We start from the raw sequence: 15,076 nt of genomic DNA, 5'->3' as shown, positions 1-15,076 counted from the left end.
GTGGCAATTAGCAATACAGTTAACAATCTTTTAATATGTTCCTAATCATCTCAAACCAAGGATATATTTGTCTGCTGAAGTCCAATTGTGAAAACACATAAACAGGGAAATAGGAAACAGAGCCCATAGAACAACCTATTTTCAAATACAAAATACACATGACAAACATTATAAATTGAAAAAAATCAAATCAGTTTTGTGTTCATTTGGTGTTCCTGGATAAGAAGACATAATAGCACAAACATTTATTTTCCCAAACTAATTTATATATTTGATACACTAAATAGAAAAATAGTCACCTTTTAATTGAACTATACAAATATATCAAGTATATAAGACAGGAAAAATGTTGAAATATGTCTAATACATTTTTTAAGGAGCCCTGGTGGTGTAGTGGTTACAGGTTGGGCTACTAACGGCAAGATCAGAAGTTCAACTGTCAGGGATGTCTTCCTAGTTGGGTTATAGGAAGGGGGTGGGAACACCACGTGAGGTTTTGTGGGTGAAAAGATGAGGCTTTCTTCTTCTGTGAAGAGTTACAGTCTTGGCAAATCCACATGGGCAGTTCTCTGCTGTCTTATTGGATCAAATCCGTCAGAATCAACGTGATGGCAGTGAATCTGTTTGCGTGTTTGTTTTGAATATATGTTTCATAAAATATAACACATAGGGTAAATTCTCTTACCACATAATAGCATATGCTACAAAGCTATACTAATACAGCAAACGATGTTGAATTATGGAGGATGACAGTGAGAAAAAGTGAAACAGGGAAACTTTCCTGGGATTGTGAAAATGTATCAAGTGCTAGCTGGCAGTTCACACCAACACCTAAATAACAGGGATTGTTTGCGCATACTTCGATCCTCATTTTGACAAATTAAAGTTAGTCTCATTCCTTATATGAGCTGTGCATGGCTTTTAGATAAAAGGGCAAGTAAAAAAGTATATCTTTTAAGTCATAGAAATCTTTATTAAGCCAAAATATTAAAACAAGAAACGACTGTTTTTTTTGACATGTCCTCTCTCTAGGTTTAGATGCTTGTGAACGTGGTGAAACTTTCTGTGCTGACCCTATGCCCTAAGTTTACCCACTTAAAAACTGTTGTTTTAGGTGGGGCAGCTTTCCCATAAACTTGTTTCAAAGCATGTCGTGTTTGAAAGAATGTCCATTTGAGTTTTGTTAAATATTTATATTAGCCCTGATTTTGAAATCATTTTGTTCTTCAAGACACGGGACATGTAATTTGGCTTTTTTGTTTCATATTTGAAAGGACACTGAGAAGATGAAGACCAATGTATCACTATTAAGAACTTCTCTATAGTCATTCACCTAACTCAGAAATATGTTAAAGACTTTTTGTTTGGAATAAACCCAAGCATGTATGAACCTTGGTGGAGTAATGGCTACTGATCTGGCTCCTAACTTCCAAGGCAGTAACTCGAAACAAGGAGCCACTCCATGGGAGAAAGCCAGGGTTTTATACTCCCATAAAGAGTTCCAGTCTTAGGAACTCACAGGGGCAGTGCTACCCCGTCCTGTAAGGTCATGATGAGTCTCAGTCGGCATTGACTTGATGACAATTAGCTTGGTTGGGTTTTTTGTTTTGCATGAACCAGAAGCTGAGTAACAATGTGCTTTCACTCTTCCTAACAGTAAGTCCAAATGTGAGAATTAATCTTAAACATTATTATAAGAATGCACATAATGTTTTAAATTATGTGTTGGGAATTAAAAAAAATAGCACTGAAAGGTGGCAGGTAAACTTTTCTACCTCACTGCTGTCATGTCAATTCTATCCTATAGGAAAGAGAAGGGTTTCTGAGACTGCAAACCTTTCTAGAAAGTTAACTTAAGTGCAACAATCCTGAAGAATGTTATGCCTCACATAATCCGTAAATAAGAAAAATGTCCTTAAGACAATTAAGAATCAAATGAGTAAAATAAAATCTCCTGTGTAGAAAGAACAATATTCAAACATTAATAAAATACAAACCAAAAATCTAAAAGAAGAGAGGAGTAATAATTTAAATGGCAAACTGACAGATAAGAAAGGCAAATGGAAATCAATGATTTTATTTTAAACAAATAAAATGACAATTAAAAGATACCTTAATCATTGGCTAGACAATAATTTATCATAGGTGAGGGTACCTCCCGAAATCCGGAATTGTGCTGGCTGGAGCAGGGCTTTTCTAGTATGCATTTTTCCTGCTAGGTGAGCATTGAGCAACTCACTCTGAGTTAGTACACTCAGTGGCATCACCTAGGAAGGTTCTCTCTGGTCACAGTGAATTTTTTCATAAAAGCAGTTTTGACGTTCCTTTTCTTGGCGGGGGCCGAGCGTGCAGTCCCGGTTCCCGTTATGTACGGAGGCAGAGGGAGCGGACTCCGGTACCCTCGGCGTCTTGTCTTCAGTTCAGGCGGCTGCCCAAGCACCCGGACAAGGAAAAAAAAAAAAAGTTCCTGAACTGACAAAAATGACAACTGGTAGTGCATTTGGAGTTCATTCCACCAGGTTAGACTGTTAATCAAACTTTCTATTTAGAGGTTCTGAAAAGATTGTGTAACAGTGTGAGACAAAAAAGAAGAAGAAGCCTGATTTGTGGCAGATGGGGGACTGGTTTTGCCACCAAATTGTTTTAAAAAAATAGAGTTGTATGAGTCCCTAATAAAATGTTGTTTTAAAAAATAATTTTAGTTTTATAGGTACATGAAATAAAATAAGTGTTTAAATTTAAAAAATGCACCTGCTCACACAGCCATCTCAGTACACCAGTTTTACGCAAAAAGCAGCATGTAGCTTGCCCCATGTACTCACCTGATCTCACTCCATGCATCATATTACTTCGGTGAATGAAGGAGGAACACCAAAGGACAGCGTTTTGACAACATAGAAGATGTGAAGAAAAAAACGAGGCAGGTGCTGTCAGCCATTCAAACAGATGAATTTGAAAAATGTTTCCCATAATGGAATCGTAGATTTGATGCATGTATTAAATGTAATGGAGAGAACTTTTAAGGTAATAAGGTTGTTTGTTAAAAACAAATTAAATACATAGCTCTTTGGAGAAAGTTTTCTTTTCTTTCTTCTTCCTCTTTTTTTTGTGAGTACCCCCTTGTATAGTAGTAATCTGATGGGTGAGAATTTGAGGAATTAAACACTCATTTTCTTTACCTTTTTGAAAATATATTTTTATTATGAATTAATAGGACGTTTACATTCCATACCATCAATTCTGCATTCAACAATTCAAACCCCTCACCCGCTTTCCCTTTCACTTCCCCCACTGCCTTTCCTCTTCTCCCTTTCCCAGATCTCCAGGCTCCCTTTTCTGCTGTCAGTGCCTGCCAACCATGGGGTCCTTTGTTTCTTCTTCCCACTCCCGTTCTCCCTCCCTTGGGAACTACAGTCTGTTCCCTATGCTATCTTTTCCCCTTTCTTCCCTTTGTTCTTTAAATGTTTGTGTTTATTCTTTGAGCAGTAGTCTCATAGAATATTTGTCCTTTTGTGATTGACTTCCTTCCATCTACATACTGTTCCCAGGTCCTTCCCTGTCAGGAGGTGCTTCCCGGCTTCACTGCTGCCTTTTAACCATGCGGAGTATTCCACTGTAAGTACTCATTTTCCCGCGATGTTCCATGTGAAATGGTAAAATGCTTTTGCATGCTTTAAATTACTTTTTCAATCTGACACACAAAAAAATTGAGGGTATTTTTTGGTGTGTGCACAGTTCTATACATTTTAATACAAACAGAGATGGGTTTTCTCTGGAAGTGAGTTTTATGGACACTCAGAGTGTTTAGCTGTGCTTCATTAAAGGACATCTCAAGTGACATGCTCCCTTTTATGTCTAATATTGGTAATTTGTGTTATTTTTCTTTTTATTTCTGTCTACAGTTTCATAAATTTAATTAGGTTTTGTGTTTGTTTGTTTATTTGTTTCATTGATTTTTTGGCGGGAGGGGCGGACAGGTGGGCTATATTCATCTAGCAGAGTAGCCCCGGGTGGCATGATGGCTACCCACTGGTCTGCTAACTGCAAGGTCAACAGTTTGAAATCACCAGCCGTTCCTCAGGAGAAAAACAGGGCTTTCTACTCCCATAAACAGCTGAAGTCTTGGAAACCCATCGATGCAGGTCTACCTTTTCCTGTAGGTTTATCGCTAATTGGGATCGACTAGATGGCAGTGAGTTTGTTTAGTTTTTTCCAATTGTCATAGTTTTCCTTTTAGTTCTCAACATTTTGTCTCTTCTTCCCCTTTTGGGTCTATTTTACTTTTCTTTTTGTAGGTTTGAGCCTTTCACTGTGGATTTGAGGGCTTATTTTTCTGCAAAGTTGTGGGGCTCTCTCTTTAACTGTCTGCTGTAGCTGTATCATGTTAATTGTGGTATTTTCATTTTTCCAGTTATGAATACTGTATTCATTTGTATGAGACTTCTTTTATCTATGGAATCTCTGGAAATATCTTATTTAACTTCAAATATTTTACTCATTAGTTGTTTATCTTTCAGTTTTTAAATATTTTTGAGAAACAACTCTTTTGCCAGAAAGATTTATTCCAAATTTGAAGCCACAAAATATTTTGAAATAAACAAAAGGTAAAGCACAACATATCAAAATCAGAGTTGTTTGTTCAGATGTTTAGAAGTAACTTACAAAGTGAAAATGTTAATACTGATAAATCCTCTTATTGATGTCTTTCTGTTATGATTTGTTTTGTTATCACCTATCTAATAAATTCCTACATATCCCAGTATCTCAAATGAATGCTAAAAAAGAGTTAAATTCAATGTAGTTCTCCCTCAGAATTAAATGAAATAAATGTAAATACATGAAGCATCTAATTCTTGAATCTTCTAACCAGTCAGTGATATTCTGTTATTTCTCCACCCTCTCAGTAGCTCAGAAATTATATATATTAATAGAAGTCTCCTGGAATAATCTCACATTTGATAGAGGCTGGTTTGATAAGAGATGAAAAAGAGAAGTTACTTGGTAAAAAAATACCAAACCCAAATTCATTGCCATTACGTTGACTTGGGTTCATGGTGATCCTGTGTAGGATGTCTGAGGCAGAAAATCATTGGTTTAGCAAAGAGCCTCACCTTTCTTCCACAGAGTGGCTGGTAGATTTGAACCACTGCCCTTGTTTCTGGCAGTTCAGTGCTTACCTTACAGTGTCACTGGGTTTCCTCAGGTAGCAGAGTAAGACTTCTTAAATACAGTTTCATGTGAATTAATCTTCTTCTCTGAGTGAGTGTTATTCAGGAAGATAAAACCAAAACAAAATGAAAGAATAACAAATCCCCTGCCTGTCAATCAATTCTCACTCATGGAAATCCATGTGTTACACAGAAGGCTTTGGGGGGGGGGCAGTGGGGGAGCTCTGATCCTGATGGAAGCAGAGGAGCAGGCCTTTCTTCTGTGTTGCTGTTGGGTGGGTCCCACTTGCTAACCCTACGTCAGTAGTGTCAGTAGTGGAGAGCTACTCCTTTATGTCATCCCAGGGGTTCCACTGCCTTGGAGTCAATTCTGATTTACAATGGCCCCATAGGACAGAGTAGAACTGCCAAATAGGCTTTCAGAAACTGTAGTTCTTTGTGGAAGGGGGCTAGCTCCTCTTTCTCCCAGAACTGGTGGGTCTGAACAGCAGAGCTTGCAGTGAGCAGCCCAGTGCTTAATGCACAGTGCCACCAGGCCTCCACTCTGGAGTTATATGGTATGGACACCAGATAATTAAATTAAAAAACATGGTATTTGTAAAGAGAACTCGAAAATTGAATCATGGCTAAGAATCACAGGACTTCAAACTGGTTTGACCACAGGCTGAAAATTTGCTTTTCAGCTATACTATATTAGAATCTATATCTTGACAAATTATGAACATTTTACTAACATGTAAATCCTGATTCACTACACTTGGGAGGGACATACAAATTCTCAGTAGGACTGGAATCAAAATGATCCAATGGGAAGTCCTAGGAGAGCTGCTTATTAAGCCTACCTGAAGTCCAAGAAATTTGATGACAGTGGCAGAGATGAGGTTGCTTCAAAAACCCTGTTTTCCCCTCTCACCCTCTTGGCATTTTCGACACTCCTGAGACCTCCAGGGAATGTTCAAGAAAGTATGTAGGTTCCTAACAAGCCAAGGGTACGACTCTTTTGGGAAACATCTGCATGGTGTTAGGTGTCCTGGTTGCAAAGAGATTACACCTCTAGGATGCTTCCTCAAAGGTCTGTGATTCGAATCCACTCAGCATGAGAAAGATGTGACAGTCTGCGTCCACACCAATTCAAAGCCTTGGCAATCCTCTGGGGACATTTCTATTCTGGTGTACTGGGTCACGGTGAGCAGAATCAACTTGATATCAGTGGTCTCATTTTCCTTTTTTGGTATAGCTAGATGATTCTCACTCTCTGACCCTCCACCTCTCCACACTGATCAATGGCTGGATTTCTTGAAGGTCAAGGCTTCCGCAGAGTGCCTGGATTAAGGTTCTGATGTCAGAGCCTGTTATCTGCTGCAGAGCACCTCATGCCATTAGCAAGAAAATGAAAGAAGCTTCCAAACAACCTTGGGATCGATGCTAACGTTGTAACTCCCAAGAGCTGCTGCTCAGCTTCTTTATTTGTTAAGACCGCCTCTTGTGTGGAACTTTCTTGACTCAAGTTTAATGCTGTCAATTCGACAAAGACATGTGCAGCAGTTGTTCTGTCCTGTGGTCTGGGAAAATCTTTAGAAAAATAAAACACACAGGATGGGATGGGTCCTCGTGATTGCTGGGATCGATATCTAACCAGAAAGATATCACGAAGCATTTGGAAGGCTGTGTAGGACCAAGATGATTTAAATAATGAAATGCAAATGTGGAAGGTGGTCAGAGGAGGGATACTCACACTGGATATTGTTAGAGTAAAGGGTTTAGATCAGTGGGGAGTGGGGGCAGAGGAATTATCTTCTATATAGACAAAATAACCCATTAAAATAGGATGGTCATTTATTGGCACCTTGAATTTTTAGCTCCTCCCTATAAAGGTTCAACACAGGACTAATAGGAATGCCCATAAAGCATCATTGCTTCACAGCCTACGGCGGGCACTTCAATGTTCACCCACGAGGGAAGGAAAGTTTACGTAGCAAATGCTCTAATAGCTGCTTTCTTTGTTTTTAAGAAAAACAGGGTAATGAAAATATGGCCCTCTTCCACTTGGCTCATGAAGTTCTGTAATAGACTCACTCCTGCCCTGATGGAAAAATCAATAGGCAGAGATTTTAGCAGTGCAGTAGATCTGCCTCACAATGTCAGGAATGGCAGGTCTAGGATGGTATCTGCCTGACCTTCTCTTAGAACAATGGGAGGGCCACCTATGTTAGGTGCCTCCAAGCCATAAGGACCCTGAGAACACTTTCTAGAGGAAATTAAAACAAAATAATCTGTTAAGCTGGTGAGTCAAAGCATCGACACTCGGCACCATACCCAATTTCATCTCTCTTGTTCTAATTACATCTTGGATGACTAGACTATGAGTCTCCCAAACATCCCATGAACGTGCTGTGGATTTGTTTCGTTCACCATCTCCCTACCTTGAAGGGACCTTGCAACTACTGCTTCTTTGTTGTATCTACCCTTTGCTTCAAACAAACTTCAGTCTAGTTCTGGGTCCACCGCGTCTGCTGGTAACCCCAAGGCACTGTGAATTCTATTTCCTCTGAAATTATGAAGTCCCGCGTTCCCGAACCATATATTTAGCACCTATCTGGTGCCATCTGGCATCTCTTGTATTGTGGTGCGTTTTTGTCATTGTTAGACGCTGTTCCGTCCCTTCACAACCATAGCCAGTCTGTGCACAATAGAAGGAAATGCTGACGGATGCTTGGTGACTATTGTCATCATGACCGTGGCTCTACTTGAATACCTTTTCCAGACACTGTGTCAGTCCATCGACGTGAGAATCTTATTCTTTATGAGTGACCTTTCAATTTATTAAATGCTCTATTACTTTGCGAGGGAAAGTGGTGGGCTGTGACTCGTACCTATAACTAAATTTCTGTACAAGTATGTTCTTCTGGGAACTCACCTGTTAGTTTTGTTTCTACTGAAAGGAGAGTTAGGTTATAGAACACGTATTTTAAAAATTTTTTATAAACATATCTTTTGGTCACCCCTTGAGTTGAAGATAGCCTCAAATTTCCACACTGTCCAGGACAAGTGTATTGCTAAAGTAAAAGAATTTCCTGCTAAACAGAAAAGAAGCTTATATTTTCTGGTTCTTTTGGATACTTACTCTGGAAGGATGTATCCAAATGCAATGATGTATCTGAAATGCATGTCTTTTTTTTTTTAATGTCTTGCAGAACTCATCCAGTTTGCTTCCTGCCTGCCAAACCCCAAAAAGTACACTCATTGCTATCAGGTCAGTGCTGACTTACAGTGACACCCCCTATGGGGTTCCAAGGTTTTTAACTGTTTTTGCAAGAATAGAAAGCTCAGCCTTTGTCCCGCTGGTGGTTTCAAACTGCTGGCCGTGCAGATCGCAACCCACCACGTAACCACGACACCACCAGGGCTCCTCCACTGTGTTTTTAAACTCTGTGTTTTCTTCATTTCCAGAGCACAACATTTGAGAGTGTATGCTGTTGGGCCTTTACAATGTGCCTTCTCTACATACACTCATTCCCTGGATAATTTCATTCCATCTTGTGCCTGTAAACCTATTTATTTCAGTTAGATGTCCTGCTAATAGTTTTCACTGTCTCCTGTCTCCAGATAAACTAAATTAGAATCTGCGTTTGTTAACACCATCACACCTGTATTATCAATAAGGATAATCACCAGGGGATCTTGTTAAGATGTGTATCTGATTTACTATTTTTGAGGTGAAAATACACATGCCTAGCATCGTCTCAAACTGGTTTATTCCTGTGTTGAATCCTATCAATAAATATAGACTTTCAATTGTTTGATTCAAATACAGACCTCACCTGTGAATCCTATAAAGCAGACATGTGTAAATGGCCATATGAACTTACAGAATTGTGCATGTGTCTGTCCCAAAGTGTTTCTGTCTCAGGAATCAACATACCTACTTCTTTTTAGACTTCTCAATCTCATATTTAATCCAGTTGTTCAAAGTAGAAATGCTGAAGTTATTATTTTTTAATATCAAAGTTTGATTTGGAAACTTTCAAATAGATATAATCAGTAGTATCCTTTATAGCCGCCAAGCTCCTTGAATAACTCAGTGATAGAATTTTCAGTGTAGAGCTTTTGGATGGTGTTTTTTAATTGTTTTATTAGGGGCTCATGCAACTCATCACAATCCATACATACATCAATTGTGTAAAGCACATTTGTACATTCATTGCCCTCATCATTCTCAAAACATTTGCTCTACTTAAGCCCCTGGCACAAGGTCCTCATTTTCCCCCTCCCTCCCCGTTTCCCCCCTCCTTCATGAACCCTTGATAATTTATAAATTATTATTTTGTCATATCTTGCCTTTCCGATGTCTCCCTTCACCAACTTTTCTGTTGTCCGCTCCTCAGGGAGGAGGTCATATGTAGATCCTTGTAATCAGTTCCCCTTGCCAACCCACCCTCCCTCTACCCTCCCAGTATCGCCACTCACACCACTGGTCCGAAGGAATTATCTGCTCTGGATTCCCTGTGTTTCCAGTTTGTATCTGTACCAGTGTACATCCTCTGGTCTAGCCAGACTTGCAAGGTAGAATTGGGATCATGATATTGGGGGTAGGGGGAATGAAGCATTTAGGAATTAGAGGAAAGTTGTATGTCTCATCCTTGCTTTATCACACCCTGACTGGCTCATCTCGTCCTCGAGACCCTTCTGTAAGGGGATGTCCAGTGGCCTACAAATGGGTTTTGGATCTCCACTCTGCATTCCTCACCTCACTCACTATGATAAGATTTTTTTTGTTCTGATGATGCCTGATACCTGATCCATTAGATACCACGTGATCACACAGGCTGGTGTGCTTCTTCCATGTGGACTTCGATGCTTCTCAGCTACTAGGCCGCTTGCTTACTTTCAACCTTTTAAGACCCCAAATGCTATATCTTTTGATAGCCGGGCACCATCAGCTTTCTTCACCACATTTGCTTATTCACCCGCTTTGTCTTCAGTGGTTGTGTCGGGAAGGTGAGCATCATAGCATGCCAATTTAATAGAAGAAAGTATTCTTGCATTAAGGGAGTACTTGAGTGGAGGTCCAATGTCCTTCTGCTACCTTAATACTAAACTTATAAATATATGCACATAGAACTATCTCCCCATCCTCATATACAAATATATTTACATATATACATGTCTATCTCCAGACCTCTATAAATGCCCTTTTCCTCCCAGCTCTTTCCTCTATTTCCTTTGACTTTCCTCCTGTCCCACTATCATGCTCAGTCCCCACCAGGGTTTCAGCAATTCATCTTTGTTACATTACCCTTGATCATGCCCTACCAGACCTCCCACCAATTTGGATCACTACCCACCTCCCCACCTACCCACCTCCCCACCAATTTGGATCATTTGTTGTCCCCTTGTCCCTGAGTTTGCCAACACCACTACCTTTCCCCCCCTCCCCCCTTCCATGTCCCCCCTGGAATTGTCAGTCCCGTTGTTTTCTCCTCCAGATTGTTCATCCAGCCTATCTTACTTAGGCAGACATGCTGAGATAATAACATACATAAAAACAAGACAGAGCAAAACCAAACAACAATATACAACAACAGAACAACAAACCAATGACAAAAAAACAAAACACAGCAAGAAAGGAAAGCTTGTAGTTAGTTCAAGGATTGTTTGTTGGCCTTTAGGAGTGTTTTCCAGTCAAGTCTATTGGGGTACCATGCCCTAACCCCAAAGTCCACCTTGAACATTCCCTGGGGACCTCACTGCTCCATTCCCTTGCTGTTCTGTTGCACCCCTTAGTGTTTTGTCTCGGTGTGGTGGAATCATATTGGGTACAATTCCCACACTATGTCTCTGGTGTTGTTCCCTGCAGGGCTATGGGTCAGTGAGGAGCATCGTGTCTCCTAGTGTGGCTGGACATGTAGTCCTCTCTGTGGACTGGCTGCTCTAATTGGGAACATGGTCCTCACAGCCTGGTGGGCCAAGATGTGCTCCATTCTCTCCTCTCCCTTCATCTGCTCCTGTGTGCCCCGTTCAGATATGTCCCTCTCCCAGAGCTGCAGATTCAGTACAGTCCTTTGAAATAAATTCTTCTGGGGGGAGGGGTTGGATGGTGTTTATAATGATTCTTAAAAGTATTTTATGTTAAATTTTATTCACATTTTCAACCATTTGCTGTAGAAATATCACTGCTAATTAATTATACATGAAACTTGTAACCAGAGCCCCCTTCCAGTGCAGTGACAAGTAAGTGGATTACTAGTCCCTAGATATCATGGGGGGAAGGTTAGCGGAGACTGTGGAGCTGGCCGTGATGATGGCAAGGTGGAGGAAATGGTCTGGAACTGAAAGTCAGGACGACCGCACAACTCTTGTTGATATTACTGAATTACTCAGTTGTGTGATTGGTGAATTATAAACCAGGAAGAACATTTAAAAAATCATTTTAAAAATAAATGTTTGCAATTCAACTCATGTCCGTTTTGGAAGGTATTATATATATCATGCAAACTGAAATTTATTTTGTATGATTGTCATAAATTTTACTATCCTTTGAAAGTTTTTAGAATTTATAGTTATAACCCCAAATTCTCAATTTTATCCTTCATTTTTTCTTTTAATTTGTTTTGCTAGGGGTTTTATCAATACCCATTTGCTTTTTGGTGCTTGGTTGATTGTTTAAGTTAAATTTTATTGAGCCTTTAAGTTATAAGCTTCTTTTCTCTGTTAATTTTCTCCATATGTGTACTTGTTTTGAAAATCATCTGACTCATCTACTAGCTTAATAATTTTGAAACTTAGGGAATTTATTTTAAGTGTTTTGTGCTCCTTTATTTAAACACTGCCATAGCGTCATCCCACAGATTTTGATAGACTGTATATATCTTTAATATTTATTTTGAAAAAAAATAAAAGATTTCCCTTTTAATATTTTTCTTCTTTTATGTTTATTATTGTTTAAAACATAGACTATTCGATAGTGTGTTGTTAAATTCTTACATATTTTGACTTTTTTTTTTTTTTTTTTTGCAATTGATGGTCTGTTCCACAATAAGCCCCTGGCTTGGTTTTAGCTGCTGATATTGAGTTTCTCCTGTGTCTTTGTCCATATATGTAGTTAGTTCGGTTTCTATGTCTCCCATCTGGGGAAATCCATGTGTATAGTCACGATTTGTGTTTTTGAAAAAAATATTTGCTAGGAACAAGTCATTGGTCTCACCCATATTTTGACTTTTTAATGTATATTATTTTGACTAATTTTTAACTTCTCTTGTTTACAAAGAGTAAATTTCACAAGATCACATCCATTTAACATTTATTGACACTAGTTTTACAGGCCAATATGTGACTTATCTTGTTGAAATTTTTTGTGTCCATGAAAAATAATAGATGCTTTTTCTTGCCTGCATTAATTATGTTTTATAAATACCTATTAGATTAAGATAATTGAAAGTATTGTTTCTATCACCTGGGCCACTACTAATATTTGTCTACTTCTATTGCATATTGACAGATGAATATTAAAGTCTTCAGCTATGAGTTCGAATATTTCTATTTTATTCCTTTATTTTTAAACTGAGATCTGAACTAAATTTTAAAAAGAAAACAAAAAATATCAGAGGTCTCTATAGAAGGAAAGGGGGGAATAAATCCAGCAAAATATTAATGTCACACACATGATTAAAAATGGCACTTATAGGAATTAGGTGCTTGGTATCTGTTACAATATAACTATACATAGCTATACAAGCCTCAGTTTTATTTGATTTTTAAAAAGTACTTTACTCTGTTGACATATACACTACAACATATGTGCCATAATTACCATTTCCAGTTGATCATTCAGTGACATTAAGAACAGCTATTGTGTTGTGGAACTATTGTTATGCTCTATTTTCAAAACTTATTTTACCATTCTAAACAGAACCCTTTTATGCTTAATTTTTCTGTGAATTTGTCTTGCCAAGCGTTTTATCAATCCTTATTTATTTTTTGGTATCCACTTGCACTCTCTAACTGTTGTTCCAGTTCCAGTTGCTTTGCTTTTGATATAGAGCAGAATGAAGTAAATGCTACCACGTTGAGTCCATTGTTGCAGCTACCATGTCAATACAGCTCGTGGAGGGTCTTCTTTCTCACTGGTTCTCTACTTTTGCAATCATTGGTAATCTCTGCAGAGCCTAATAACTTGTTCAGACAGATTAAGTCCTGCCATCTTCCCTTCTAACAAGTGTGCTGCCTGTACTTCTTCTGAGTCAAATTTATTAATTTTTTGGGCTGTCTTTACCATATTTAATATTCTTAATTGGCACCATAAATAAGCACAAAAAGTCTTATTTGATGTTCTTAATTCACTATTCCGCTTTGATATTCACATAAAGTAATTGAAAATACTATGGCTTGGGTCAAGAAAACCTTAGTCTTATAAGTGATATCCTTTCTATTCAACCTTCTTCAAAGGTCTTGTGCAGTAGACTTACCTGGTGTAAATTATCATTTAATTTATTCACTTCAGCTTCTATGGGGATTGACTATGGATCTAAGTAAAATTAATTTTGGTAACGCTAATCTTTGCTCCATTTATCATATTGTTGTTTGTTGTTTCAATGGTGTGGTGTTTGCTTGCTTTGTGCTGTGCTGTAATTCACACTGAAGGCTATTGTTTTATTTTCATGAGTAAATACTTCTCGTCCTATTCACGTTCAGCAGGAGTAGCACACTCTTTAAAGTCTTCCTCTAATCCTGATGACGTAATCTTCTTCATATAAATTATTTTTTTCCCCATAGAGAATCTTGAATGATTTTCTCAGCATACAGTTTCAATAACTATGGTGAAAGGATAAAACCCTGGTACAGATATTTCCTTATTTTAAAAAACCCAGCATCCATTTGTTCTATTGGAACTGCTTCTTGCTCTAAGCACAGATTCTAGTGGGGTAGAATGGGGTGTTTTTGCAATTCCTATTAGTCACAATATTATACATATTTTTTGTGATCCACAATGTCAAATGCAATTGCATGATCATGCAAAAATAAGTAAACATTGTTTCTTGATTGTAAACTACCTCCTGAAATTATTGAATCTCAACTTGTTTTTGGTATAACCCTGTATGTATTTCTTCCATCTGCCCTTGTTGCTTCCTCTGTCATTTAATATCTTGCCAGTAGAATTCTTCAACAGTGCATCTGTATGTTAGAATGTTTTCCTTCAGTCCTTTCAGCTTGAGAAATGGCTAGCACATTCTTAACTTCTGGGATTCAAACTTTGGTCTATGAACATTTTATTATAATACTTTACTTGGTCTTTTCAAGCCACTTTTATAGAGTCTGTTCAACTCTTTTCACTCATCATTTATTATCATTGCCTTTGCATTTCTAACTTCTAGAAAGTTGCAGACACTCTTCTGAGCATGATGTCATCTGCTCTTCAGTCATTAGTGTTCAATGCTCAAATGCATTCTGGAGATGGTAACTCAATTCAGCGGGAGTACCCTGCAGGATCTTCTTTGGCTCTCACAAACTTACCTGCATATTCTATATCCTTCCCACTCCTGTTGCTAGTGTTACGTGTGGCGAGGCCAGCTCAGACTCACAAAGACCTCATGCACAGAAGCACCCAAATCCTGCCCAGGCCTGGGCTGTCTTCCCAGTCGTGATTGTGTCCAAACCAAAAATTGCAGCCACTGTGTCGATTCATCTCAGTGGTGATATTTCTCTTTTCACTGGCCCTCCACTTTACCAAGTAGGATGTGCTTTCTAAGAGACTGGTCTTTCCTGATAAGATGTCCAAAATATTTGAGACAGTCTTGCTATCCTCACTTCTAAGGATCACTGTGGCTGGACCTCCTACAGGACATCTTCATTTGTTCTTCCGGCAATTCCTGGTGAGTGGCCGTCAATTAATATGACGCTTCTGTCTCTAA

General features: G+C 38.6%; 1 pseudogene; it reads left to right on the top strand.

Annotated features, from left to right (window-relative positions):
* Positions 1 to 2,320: 2,320 nt before the first annotated feature.
* LOC142428388 (small nucleolar RNA SNORA57) lies at positions 2,321 to 2,450 on the top strand (annotated as a pseudogene).
* Positions 2,451 to 15,076: the final 12,626 nt, after the last annotated feature.

This window comes from Tenrec ecaudatus, chromosome 15 (genome assembly GCF_050624435.1).
Source record: "Tenrec ecaudatus isolate mTenEca1 chromosome 15, mTenEca1.hap1, whole genome shotgun sequence".
Classification (NCBI taxonomy): Eukaryota; Metazoa; Chordata; class Mammalia; order Afrosoricida; family Tenrecidae; genus Tenrec; species Tenrec ecaudatus.
The sequence above is the reverse complement of the archived record's forward strand: the minus strand, read 5'-3'. Positions and strand labels throughout refer to the sequence as shown.